This window comes from Capsicum annuum, chromosome 6 (genome assembly GCF_002878395.1).
Source record: "Capsicum annuum cultivar UCD-10X-F1 chromosome 6, UCD10Xv1.1, whole genome shotgun sequence".
In the NCBI taxonomy this organism is placed as follows: Eukaryota; Viridiplantae; Streptophyta; class Magnoliopsida; order Solanales; family Solanaceae; genus Capsicum; species Capsicum annuum.
In genome coordinates, this window is record NC_061116.1 from 102,789,425 (window position 1) to 102,804,054 (window position 14,630).

Sequence of the window (14,630 nt, forward strand, 5' to 3'; positions counted from 1 at the left end):
GGGTATTGGGCTCGCATATCTGCTTTTGCTTCCCAAGTAGCACCCTCGACTGATTGATTTCTCTACAGAACTTTAACCAAGTAAACTTCCTTGTTTCTTAGTCTACGAACTTGATAATCAAGGATTTCAACTGGAACTTCACGTACGAAAGGCTATCCTAAACATCAAAATTTTCTGGCGGATCAACAACAATAGAATTACCAATGTGCTTTTTGAGCATAGAAACGTGAAAGACAGGATGGACAGCTGACAACTCGGCAGGCAACTCAATCTCGTAAGTTGCTTTCCCAACATGATTCAAAACTCTATAAGGGTTAACATAGCGGGGACTAAGCTTCCCTTTCTTACCAAATCTTCTCACCCCCTTCATGGGTGAAATATTCAAGTACACCAAATCGTTAAGCTCAAACTCAAGAGCTCTTCTTCTCACATCTGCATATGACTTCTGACGACTCTGGGCTATCTTCATCCTTTCCCGAATTAGCTTAACTTTCTTCATAGCCTCAAACACAGCATCTAGTCCACTCATACTGGCTTCATCCACTTCAAACTAACCTATGGGTGATCTACATCGCCTTCCATATAAAGCCTCAAATGGAGCCATTCCAATGCTAGCATGAAAACTATTATTGTAAGCAAATTCCATCTATGGCAAATGTTCATCCGAACTTCCTTTGAAATCAAGAACACATGCCCTCAACATATGCTCCATGGTCTGGATGGTCCTCTCAGCTCGACCATCGGTCTGCGGATGAAAAATGGAGCTAAAATGAACTTAGGTACCGAGACCCTTCTGAAAAGCCCTCCAAAAATGATAAGTAAATTGAGTACTCCAGTCGGAGATAATAAACAAAGGAACTCCATGTAACCTGACTAATTCTCAAATGTACAGCTTAGCATAGTCCTCAGTGGTGAAAGATGTATGCACTGGCATAAAATACGCGAACTTAGTCAACCTGTCTACAATGACCAAAATATAATCATGATGACGTCTAGAAGGAGGTAAACCAGTCACAAAATCCATATTAACTTTCTCCCACTTCCAAGTAAGAATACTGAATTTTTGCATTATTCCACCGGGTCTTTAGTGTTCTATCTTAACCTTTTGGCAAGCTGTACACTTCTCTACGAATTTTGCTATATCTTTTTTCATACCATTCCACCAATAAATTTTTGACAAATCGCGGTACATCTTTGTAGCACCGGGATGAATAGAATATCGCGCACCATGTGCTTCAGCCATAATTCTCTACCTCAAATCATCAACATTAGGCACATATAATCAATTCTGAAATCTCAGTACCCGATCTCCCCCTTAGGAGAAAAACTTCACCATTTGGTCTTTAACTGACTCCTTCAGTATGACCAAACTAAGATCCATATTTTGCTTCTCCTTTACTTCCGAAACCAGGGAAGACCCGGAGCTGCTCTGGACCCAAACATTACCCTAAGCTGAATCAAGCATTCTAACTCCCAACCTAGCCAGACGATGCACCTCACGAGCTAACTCCTTCCTATCTTCCTCGACCTGTGCTACACTACCCATGGACGACCTGCTAAGGGCATCTGCCACTACATTGGCCTTGCCTGGGTGACACAACACATTTATATCATAGTCCTTTAATAATTCTAACCATCACCTCTAACGAAGATTCAATTCTCTCTGAGTAAACACATACTGTAAACTTTTGTGATCCATAAAGACATCAACATAAACACCGTACAAATAGTGTCTCCAGATTTTCAAGGCAAAGACCACCGCAGCTAACTCAAGGTCATGGGTCGGGTAGTTCTTCTCATGTGGTTTCAACTGTCTGGTGGCATAGGCTATAACCTTACCTTTCTGCATCAACACGCAACCCAACCTAACTCTAGAAGCATCACAGTACACCACAAAATTATCTACATAATTTATAAGGGACGATACAGGAGCCGAAGTGAGTCGAGTCTTCAACTCTTGAAAACTCTTCTTGCAAGAATCAGACCACAGGAATTTAACTTTTTTTTAGGTCAACCGAGTGAAAGAAGATGCAATGGAAGAGAAACCCTCAACAAAACAACAGTAGTATCTAGCTAGACCTAAGAAACTCTTAATATCAGGTGGGGAAATAGGTCTAGGATAATTTTTCACAGCTTTTATCTTTGGAGGATCAACTCGAATACCTTCAAAAGAAATAATATGACCCAGAAAAGCAACTGACCTTAGCCTAAATTTTTACTTGCTAAATTTGGCAAATAGTTGATGATCTCTAAGGGTTTGCAAGACTATTCAGAGATGATCTGCATGGTCATTCTCACTTCGGGAGTATACAAGAATATCATCTATGAATACAATAACAACATATCCAAGTACTGTCTGAACACCCGATTCATGAGATCCATAAAAGTTGCTGGGGCATTTGTTTGCCCGAAGGACATGACCAGGAACTCAAAATGACCATATAGGGTGCGAAAAACTATCTTTGGAATATCACATTCCCTAACTTTAAGCTGGTGATAACCGGATCTCAAATCTATTTTTGAAAAATAGTTTGCACCTTGCAGCTGATCAAACAGGTCATTAATTCTATGAAGAGGGTACTTGTTCTTGACTGTGACCTTGTTAAGATGACGGTAGTTAATGCACATCCGCAATGAACTATATTCCTTTCGCACGAATAGAATGGGTACATACCAAGGAGATACACTTGGCCTTATGAAACCCTTTTCTAGAAGATCTTTGAGTTGCTCTTTCAACTTCTTAAGTTCTGCAAGGGCCATATGATATGGAGGAATAGAAATAGGCTGCATATCGGGGAGAAGATCAATCCCAAATTCTATCTCTTTATCGGGAGGTACCCCTGGGAGATCTTTCAGAAAAACATCACAAAACTCATTAACAATGCTGATCGACTGAATGGTCGGAGTCTCAAACTTATTATTTTTAAATCAAACCAAATGATAGATGCAACCCTTGGATATCAATTTCCTAGCTTTAAGATAGGATATGAAATGACTCTTAGGAGATACAGAATTTCCGGACCACTCAAAGGCTGGCTCATTAGGAAACTGAAACTTAACTACATGGCTACGATAGTCTATTGACGCATAACAAGAGTGAAGCCAATCCATACCCAGAATAATGTTGAAATCAACCATGTCTAGCTCAATCAAATCTGAAAACATGACTCTGTGAAGGACATTTATAGGACACTTCTTATATACTTTCTTAGCAACAACAGGTTCACCTACTGGAGTAGAAACTAGAAAAGGCTCAGGAATCTTTTCAGCATTGATCTCAAAATTCACAGCCACTAACGGAGTCACATTAGAAAGACTTAACCCAGGGTCCATCAACACATACACATCAAAATGAAATACACAGAGCGTACCAGTAACAACATTTGGTGAGTCCTTTTGCTCCTGGCATGATGGTATAGCATAAAAGAGATTCTGGCACTGACCACCAGCAGTACTAAATGAGGCACCCTAAGGAGGAGTAGGACGAACTAAAGGGGCTAGAGCACTAATAGCCTAACTCTAGGAATGATACATCTGTAGGTTCTCACCTTTCCTTAACCCATAAAACTCTGGCGGATTCATCCATATAAAATCACGAACCTGAGCTGCCACTGAATTACCTTCTTGTGAAGGTGGTACTGCAGCCTGAACATTGGCCTGAGCGTTGGTGGTAACTTCCTGGGCTAGCATCTGAAAAGCTGCCCAAAATTCGACATGATTCACCATCTCATTTAAAGGATCAACGGGTTGAGGTCGTTCATTGTTTCAGTGAGCTCTACAAGGAGGCATTTTTTATCATAAGAGAGCAAAAATTAATACAAGAGAGAAACAATCATAGGCACGATAGACTTTTAAAAGAAAGAAATAACTTTTCCTAAAATGTTCCATAGCCTCTTGCTCATAGATATGGCGAGCTACACACTGATGATCGACTCTACATAAGTTGGCTTATCAGACTCCCTAAGACTCTTTAAACCTTAGGCTATGATACCAAGCTTGTAATGCCCCAAGATCCCATCCCAAGACGTCATACGGTGTTTAAGGTCACACGTGGCCTCAAGCTAACCCTCTGAGCTTGTCATCGCTTCTATAACTCACTATGACAATAATCAAGCTATAATAAGGAAGAATAATCATGTCATGAACATACTGGAATACGAAGAAATACTATCCTATACAATCAAAATACCAAAGTTTTTTACATACTGGTACTCTAGTCTATTAAAGCCTCTACTACATAAGACTGAGGAGCCATTGGGAAAGATCTCCAACTGACTCGTACTGAACTGGAAATAAACCACCATCTACTATCAAGACAAAAATCAATGACATAGGTCCTCGAACCATGAGGACTCACCAACTGTACGAATATAGATGGAGGTACTCGAAGATCACTGTCTGCTGAGACTAAGAACCTGAATCTACATCACAAGAAAATATAGAACACAGAAGAGTATGAGAATCAATACTTAGGAATGTACTAAGTATGTGGGGGTGTAGGCAAAATTTAAATAATATTATAAATATATAAGAAAATCAAGCATACTGATAATAATGACTCTTATCGCTTGAGTTACTCGAAACATATTTTCCATAAATCATCAATAATAACACATGCTTCATAAATCTCATAAACCATTGGACTCAACTCAAACTCTTTGACTCATGACTTATAGTGACTTAGTAACTCATAGAACTCGGACTATTATGGACTTGGGAGTTTTTTGTAACCGACATAAACCATATGAGCTTACATGGAGTCCAACGTCTTGCCCACGTTGGGGAGAGCTGTTCTATCCTTGCCATGATAGAACCTTAACTTTACTGATCACTGCCTTAGACTTTGGTCTTTAATCTTAATCCTATGGTGGCACGTAGTTCTGGGGAAGTAGGATGCACTGAACCCACACTTCCCATTCAGTGCTAAATACTACTCCCAGACTTAAGCTCAGAATGCATTAGGAAATCCACCTTAATCAACTCAAGGGTCTATCATGAGGACCAAAATATAAATATATATATCTCATTTGTAAATCATAATCAGCTTGTGGATTCCTAACTCGACTCAATCTTAAAATAATCTTCCTTATCATCAAGTACACTTGCTTATCAAATCATATCAAGTATCAAAATCTTTAAGAAAATATCATAGAACTCGTTCTTGACTCTCAAGCTCAATATCGATATATGTTCAATAGACAAAATTCTCATAGAAAAACATAAATCATGACACTTATCATAAATCGTTTAGAAATCATCATTTCATGATAACAAAAAAAAAAAAACTCATGGCATAAATTCTTAATTTAAGAAATAAGACAATGAAGTAGTCATATATGTCAATCTTGTATAGCTCAAATCTCATAAATCCTTGATAAATTAATTTGGGTGTAAACCCACTTTGCACAAAACATGAAATTCAATAGAAATTAAATCTTTGGACACAAGAACGAAAGAAGTGCTTTTGTTCAAAACCCCACATACCTTAATCTTTGAAATTGGATGAACTTTAGTGTTTAAGACTTTATCCACACTTGAAATAAATAATTCTTGAAGCCCACACTATGAGGAACTTGATTCTTGAAGAAATTTTGAAGATTTATGGATGATTCTTGGAAGATTTATGTTCTTGATAAAACCCTAGATATATTATCTCAAGAGAATTGGAAGAAAAAAATGATAGAATTAGGGTTTGGATGAGGATTCTCATATATATAGAGGCCTTCAAAAATGGAAAATGACCAAAATACCCTTGCAAAAATCATCCATCAATTGCTGAAAAAATAGCTGACGAAATCCATGACAAGCCGTCAGGCCCGTGATAGGCTGTCACAAATTATCGTCACAAAAAGGGTGGATTTTGTGACTTTCTGCCTTAAGGAAACGACATTTTGTGACGAGCCGTCAGGCTGTGACAAGTCATCACAAAAGGTCGTCACGGATTTTTCAGGCTGACATGCTAGAGTAAAATAACCATAACTCTTTTCTCCGATATTGAATTTTGACAAAATGGGTATCGTTGGAAAAATAATTTAATTATATATCTTTTGGTAGGTCATGAGCCCAATAATTCATAGTACATCGGAAGATATGATCATTTAAAGTTTACTATCCCAAAATCCTTTTCAAGTATTCAATCGGTAAAGAATGTTTTGATTCGCCCAATCGTTAGGACATCTTTAAAGCCTTAATACACATCACCTTTGACCAGAAAACAACCAAAACACTATAATTTATTTCTCATGAGTTTGGTTCATGGTTGCACGGTTGGTTTGAGTCTCGGGGTAATACAGTAATAGTCATTAATATAAAAATAAAAATAAGAAGTGTGAAAATATCTCTATCTATTATATCTCCCAAGACCCAAAAGTCACCGTACAAGAACTTGTAAATCCAAAACAAGGTCTAAAAGATAATCCAAATGTACTAAACCAATAGAAAAATCATTGTACAAAAACAAAGGACATGAAAGAAGAAGATCCAACAGTTGCCCAGATATGATACTCACCTTTGATCAAAGTTGGAATCACAAAATACGACCAAAGTTTTGTCTTAAACAATAGAATATGCTTTGCGCTTAACAAAAAGAAGAGTACAAGTAGTATCAGTACAATAACTACATACTTGTAAGTATCATCGACCGACTTATTTCAACACCATACAAATTGATAAGTTAAATGAAAGTAAGAAGAAATCGCGATACAACTCATAATAAATTAGGAATTAAATTCATATTTATAAATACTTCATCTAATAAAACCAACAAATACCCTTATCATATCAATGGTATCATGTTATTCAAGTACAACACTTATACTCAGGCAATTTAATCAACAATAGTAAAACAAAAATAAATGTGCAATGCAACAATAAATTTATGCATAAAATATATAAATACATACTAGGGTCGGCAAGAACCCTTATTTATGACTTGTAGGGGACAAGCTTAGTCCATGTACCTTTATCGGTATGGTACCCAATCCAATATTAATCTTTATTGGCATGATACCTAATCTCAATATCAATTAGTGTCGGCGTGACACCCGCTCCTAATATAAATTAAATAAACAATATCCACATATGCTCAATATATAATGATAGTGAATAATAACAACCACCCCCAAAAGCTAGTCAAACACAAATATAAGCATAAAGTCAAATAAAGTCTATAACTATATTTAAACCATCACCTACCTCATATACTCATTCAAAAGTACTACTTGGATAAAGCCTTTCCTTTCCTTTGAATTTTTGCTAGTTCCTAGTCTATAAATGACCAGTAAGCATAAATCAATACAATACTCCCCACTTCTAGGCATTATAAACCCAAACCCATCAATTTTAACCTATGGACTTAACTTTGTTCATCATTCTAGGGGTTTTTTAATCCTTTAATCTCTTTGAATTCTCCATAATTTATGGTTATAATGAAGAATTTTTTTACTCTAGGAAGTTATTTCTAATAACCAAAAATCAACAACAGAGAAATTTAAGTCAATCACTATCAATTCTTATTAGTTCATAAGCATTAGGGCTAAACCCCAATTTTCAACCAGGATTATGATCCTTATAATTCTAACAATCTAAGGGAGTAATTAAAAGTTAGAATGACAAATGAATTTTACCCTAAAGATGAAAATCCCCCAAATATGGTACAAATAGTCCCCTCTCAACCCTTAACCAAAAACTGAAATAATGATAATGAAAAATGCTATTTTTCTATTTAAACTCTGCAAACTACAAGTTCATCACTGTAGTGATGGATTAATCACTACATCGACATTGTTGTGGCGATAAATTTATCATTACACCAACACTTAAGATAAATGAACCCATCATCATAGTGATTATTTTTTCACTGTGGTGACATCACTACAGTGATAATAGATTTGTTACTTAAATGATGCTAAAATAGTACTTGGGAATTGTTCCCAGCTCTATTTATTTCACAACACACTTATCAATTTCCAACATCCCGTACTAACCTTTTTACATAATTATTATAATCAATGTTCTACTGACCTATTTTATGCACTAAAAATTTCTACAACTTCCTAAACTCAAAATGTAACACATTACCAAGTCAAATCAACAATCAACACACTAATAACTACCAGAATTTCCTAGACCATGTCATATTTAAAATTTGTCTAAAACTAAGCTAGCCTTAAATTTCACAAATTAAGCACATAAGAAGGATAATATGAGGTATTATCTCTCTGATTTATCATAATGATGTTTTGGTTTAGTATATTATATACCAATTGAACATTCACTCATTCTCGAATAAAAACTTGTAATAAAAGATAAAAATTAACCAGAAATAACCTGACTCAATGAATAAATGAGGGTAGCACTTGTGAATATCCACCTCAGTCTCCCACATGGCCTCCTTAATAGCATGATTCCTCCACTTAACTTTCATGAATAGAATCAACTTAGTTCACAACTTCCATATATCTCTACCAAGTATAACAATCGGCTTGTAACAACCATTATTGTATTTTTTAACTTTTTCTATATTTTGACACTTATCCCTTGTTCATAGTCGCCTTATATCATTTATGATTTGTAGCGATGGTTGGTATGATCCCCAAATTGTTCAGGAGCGATTGATGTGAGTTTGAGGAACTTTAAAGGTAATATAGTTGACTTTGGTTAAAAATATTGATGCAAGCATCAGATGGTGATTCTGTCAATCCTATTAACTCCAAAATATCAAAATTACTTTGGTAATATTGTTCATTTAGTTGTTAAGGCTTTCATTGTGATTTTGAGCATTTGAGAGAGAAGTTGGAATTTTATTCTTAATGTTGACTTTGGTCAACATGTATTGATAGTCACTTTCATTAGAAATTTTGTCTGCACCATTGATGTTTGGAATGTTATTTCCGAGCAGTAAGAAAATTTTATTTTTTTCTGGGAGGTTCAGATGATTTTTGGGCTATTTTCTATACATTTTGGGTACTTTGGCCTTATTTAAGTAAAATCTGTCAATGGAAAGGTTCGTTATTAGTTTTAAAAATTGAAAAATATTTTTAGACTTCTGAATTATCATGTATGAATTATAGAGTTGATCTAAAAGTTTGGCGTAATCTAAATTAGTGGTGTTTGACGTTTTATTGTGGAATATGAAATTATTTTTTAATGAGTACAAACAACACTCGACTAGGCAAACAATCATGAAATTGAGGTCCGATTGAACGAGTATGTTTGTATCGTTGTTTAGAATTATAGGAAAATAAATTGGGACATATTGCTATAGTATGAGGAATTTACAAATTTTTAGTGAGAAATAATATTTCTGGTGTAAAAAATCAGGTGCATAAATAGCTAGTGCATATTTTCTGTACAACGTATGTAAATTTTAAAATTGTGTTTATTTGGTATTTTGAGCATATTGGGAGTTCTATAGCTTAGAACTAAGTGATTCTTATAGAATTCTACTCAATTTATCAAGGAGGAAAGTATCTAATCCTTAGGTTGGTATTTTTTCATGATTTATTCGACTGAAAGGAGGAAAGTATCTAATCCTTAGGTTGGTATTTTTCATGATTTGTTTGACTTATTTTCTTTTTTATCCATGAATTTGATGTAGAACATTGAGATTTTGTCGATTCAAATGGTTTTTGTTAAATTTCATATTTTGGATCCTTATTTTATGGATAAATTAATTTTGACTAAACTTTAATTGTTTTCTCATTTACACTGCATTTAATGGTGAAATTTATAGATTTTATCTAGTAAAGTGAAAAATGAGTATTTTTACGATTTCAAACCCAGTTTCTACTTGATTTTTATGGTATTTCATATTAAGCATGCTTAAACTATGGGTAAATTGATGTTTTATTAAAATTTTAATTTTATCCTTTTATTTTTGGGTTTGATTTTTGAGGTGATTTTGGACATAGAAGCAAAGTATGTCAATATGAATATCTTTGGTCTTGTATTTATGTGTAGATCTCATATTTGATTACATTGGATGTATTTGATAGTGATTCGAGGGATTAAACATTTTGTTTGATTGTTTAGGCTATGATATGGGTTTATGGGTCTTCTTTAAGGCTAGTTGAGATGTAGCTTGACTATTTTCTAAGGTTTTCATATGTTATATACTTATTACTTATGTTTTGTGAATCATTGATGGTTTAGAGGTCTAGGTAAGATAGCGAGCATCTCCATGGGTACCAAACTCTATTGATGGATTAAAATAATAAAATTAGTACCCTGATTATTTCACTTTACTTATGCATACGTGTAATGACCCTCCAAGTCATTTTTTCATTTTTATGCTTTTTTGTCATTTAAAGCTTTCCTATAGCTGCCTCAAGTCATTTATGACTTGCTAGAGCTGATATTTCAATTATCGAGTAGTTCTTTTGGGTTTTAGAGCCTATTCTATATTTTGAAGTCTTTACTGGTAAGGTTGGATATCGAGCGCAAAATTTAGGTTAAAAATATCATATGACAATTGTAACAACTTCATTAGTTTCAAAAATGTTGATTTTAGGCTTGTGGGACCTTTGGTTTAGGTCCCAAGGCTTTCAGACTCATTATGGGTTATTGGACAGAACTTAATTAAAATGGCCCTTCAGTGTAGGGACCATATTTCATTGAATGGCCCCTGTTAGAAAATTTGATAATTCCATTGAGTCTGAAGTATCAAATTTGATCAGGTAGAATAGTTTATTTAAGTTCAATGAATCCCGAGGGATAGATAGAAACTTCGCAAGCCTAAGTTTCACTTGGTGCTGGACTCAGCTGGTGCATCCACTTAAGAGGACCTTTGGTCATTTAAGTATAGGCCACTTTAATGTCCAAGTGGTCACTTAAGTAGCCAAGGCTGGTCCAGCCTGGTCTCTATGGTAAAGGCCCATCCTCTAAAGTGGACTTTGCATAAGCAACGTCATGACCGCTTTAGTAGATGCCAACCCAAGGTGGAAATCACTTTAGTGATCAACAAAGATCTTTATTGGTGACTGCTTAAGAAGTAAAGTGGCCAATTAAATGACACCTGGGAAGGAATTAAATTCAGCCCTTTACCTGATTTTCTCCCATTACTCATAAGTCTCAAGAGCAAAAAAGTCCTAGAGAGTATGAGAAGTTAGGAGACTAATCTTTGGGCGATCGTGACGTATTAGTGAGCTCAGAATAATAATTTCCTCATTATAAATATTGTAAGTTCCATCTATTTATTGGTTTAATTCCTTGAACTTGACATAAATTGCTAGTATTAGTGCATTGATTGTGGTATCGTTTGAGTTAGGAATTTACCCATTGTTGAGGATAAATGATCCTTAAGCATAGAGGGAAGTGTTGACAATTTTGAAAGTGTGATTCTGCAAGTGGGCCCAACATGTGATTTTGACTTGATTTTGGATCCAACCATAAAAATGCAATATGGGCACCATTTTTATTTTATTAATGCATAGACTACTATTTTTATAATGTGACATCATGCAGAATTTTTTTGAAAGGCGAAGTCGCCAACTTAGCAGACTTTATCAGGCATTCTTCGGTGTGCTAGTAAGCTACACTTAATTTTCTCTTAGATTAAGGTTAATTTTAGCATCAATATGATATTGTATTAGTTTTGGATTGGGACCTAGGAATTCAAAGTATACTTAGTATGATTTAGATTATTTAGCCGATTAAGGGATAGGAATTAGGTGTAATTGACTTAACTACTCCTTCCTTAGGTACAATTATCATCTTAGGATGTAATGAGTCTTATTTAGCATATTCTAGTAGGATTTGACACCTTCGTCTACTTCAAGGTTTATTTTTCCTTAGAATAGACTTTGGGGATAGTAGTGGGCCCCTTCGGTCAACCTTAGGATGAGATTACTATTAGCTTCTTGTAGACTCAAAAGGCTTTTACCTCAAGGAGGCTTTAGGTATATTATGGTTTATTCTAGATTTACTCTTAAGAGATGATAAGACCTGTTCAAGTTTTGCAAATTATGATAATAAGACCAGTTCAATTCTTGCATCTATGATGATATTACATCTGGATCAAGTTCAGTATTTATGATATTATTTCCAATTCAAGTATAGCTTTTGAGATACTATTTTTTATTTGAGCTTGGTATTGATAGCTCATTTATGATGGTTATGGGAACAGTACGAGTTTTTTTTTTTTGTATGAAAAGATCCACAGTCATGATATCGAGATTAGAATTGTTGGAATATTTATTGTTGTTACTTCTTCTTCTTGATTGTGTGCACCTGGATTATGGGGGCTTGTGTTGGATTAATTATTTTTTTTTGCATCTTCTAGTCTTTTGGGGGCCAGTTAGACTAGAAATAGCTATGTCCTCTTTAATATTTATTAGTTTAGTTTTTTAATTTTAGTAATTGAAGCATTATTCCAGGTTTACTCTTTCCCCTTTGGTTTAGCTTATTATTTTGCATTTTATTATATTTATAGTATGAATTAGCTCAGTCGGTCGATGATACCTACTAAGTACCCATTACTTTGGTACTCATACTACACTTTTTAACCCTTTTCAAGTGCATATCCAAGTACTAGTTTCCACTATTAACATTTTATTGGTGAGGGTCAAAGTTTGGAGATAGGATAAGATCTCGGAGCTGGAGTTGAATTTCTCGCCCTTCTTGCTTTTGGATGGTCTTTCTATTTTGAGACTATTGTATATTGACATTGATATTACTTGTATTCTTTTATTAGAGGCTCTTGTACCGACTATACTAGGTCATGAGAATTATTACTCTTTCTAGTATTTCTCTTTAGTTACATTATTATTCCAATGTTCCATGACTTTTATCCTATTTACTTGCATAATTCCAAAATTTATGCCATTTTATACCAATAGTCATGGAATTAGTACCACTAAGAAAAATTAATTTTAAAAGAAAATGAAACACTTTACAAAATCCCTTGACTATGGGATGTGCTGGCAAGATTTATTAAGATATGAGATTGTTAAAGTATATGGGTTGAAAACCCCCATGGGTTCTGTCTTGGAAACATTAGCTCGAAAGGTGAATACGAGGTTCCAAATAGTGAATTATATTGTTATCACTCCATTACACTGCATCACTTGCATTGCATTACAATCTATCAAATATTTAATATTGTATATGGATATTTCCTTTCATTTTTTATTATTATGATTAAATATTTTTTGTTATTTGTTTATAATGTATCTTATATTACTATAATACATAGAATTGTACCTTTTATAAAACAAACACAATACTGAAAGGTTCCAAGTAACTCAGTTAGGAGTAGAAGTACAAGCGGTTAGGGTTTCATTACAAAATATTAGAGAGGGAACACCTATTGCGGAAATGGAAGTGGGTACATAAGGACATGTCCTATAATAATAGCTAGAATCGCCAATGCCTTCCCTATCCCATTCAAGGACCTCAAGCACAAAAAATGGTGATTGAAATAAAAACTTTATATCATTGGATGTTAGCGAAGAACCAAAATTTGTCAAACTATCCGTTCCTATATTAACTCCATGTATGTAAGTTGGAATGACGAATTATAGATAATGCACCCTGGATTTTTGGTATTTGAAATTTTTTTGAGTTTTTAACTCACTTCCCAGGATACAACTCTCCTTACGAGTTGTAATGTGTCCTTGTGGGTCTTAGGGACACAAATTATAATCTGGCCAGTATGTAGGCTTGGAATTTCTGTAGTGACTACAACTAAGGTCTACGACTTATAAGGACACAAAATGTGTCCTATAGTCCCATTCTGCCAAACCAATGTGTTGCCCAAAGTATTCTTTCTTGACTATAACTCGGACCCTAAGAGTCATAGGGTCTCTTGGCGAGTCGTATGGTAGGAGTCATAGGGTTATCATAGGAGGGGTCCCCTCAACTACTGTCTAGACTATGACTCATGGTTATGTGTCGTAGTGAGTCCTTATGAGTCATATAGTGACCTATAGTCACTGGCAATAATTTTTTAGCTTTTTAATTGAGGGTAGTTTGGATTATTCCCCTTCTCTCACATAATACCCACGACCATAAAACACCCTTGGGATGTTATTTTCAAAACTTTAGCACTCAAAGTACTTTCTCAAAGTCTTTAAATTCTCCAAGGTTAGGATACCTAGGGTTTCCAAGAAGTTGGTCATCTAAGGGCTTGGGGATTGATTTCTCTCCATAAATCTTGGTATTTTAGTAATGTTGCTCTTCCCTAATACTTATTTTATTAAAATCATCTGTTTTAATCAATTTTAGTTATATGGATTTGTATGTGCATTTTGATATGGTTGAGGGTTTTAGAATTTTTGTTCTTTCAATTATTTGCCTATGATTTTCATGAGTTGTTCATGCTTTGAATAAAATGTTTTGAACTAATGGGGTGCGCGGATGTGGGAATTGAAATTGGTATTGAGGTATTCCCCCAGAGAGATGTTTTAAACTTGGAATTGGTTTTGAATAATTATGTTCCCTCAACCTACTTGTGTAATTGGCTTTGAATTATGAAATTGTCACTTGGTCTGACTTACTTACTCATTATATTGTATTGCATAAATGGTTTATCAATGAACATATATTTTAAAGGCCGTGTTGGCTATGGTTTTTTAACAAACAAGAGGGACGAGGAATTCCTCCAAAATAATATGATTGTTATGGAATAGAGA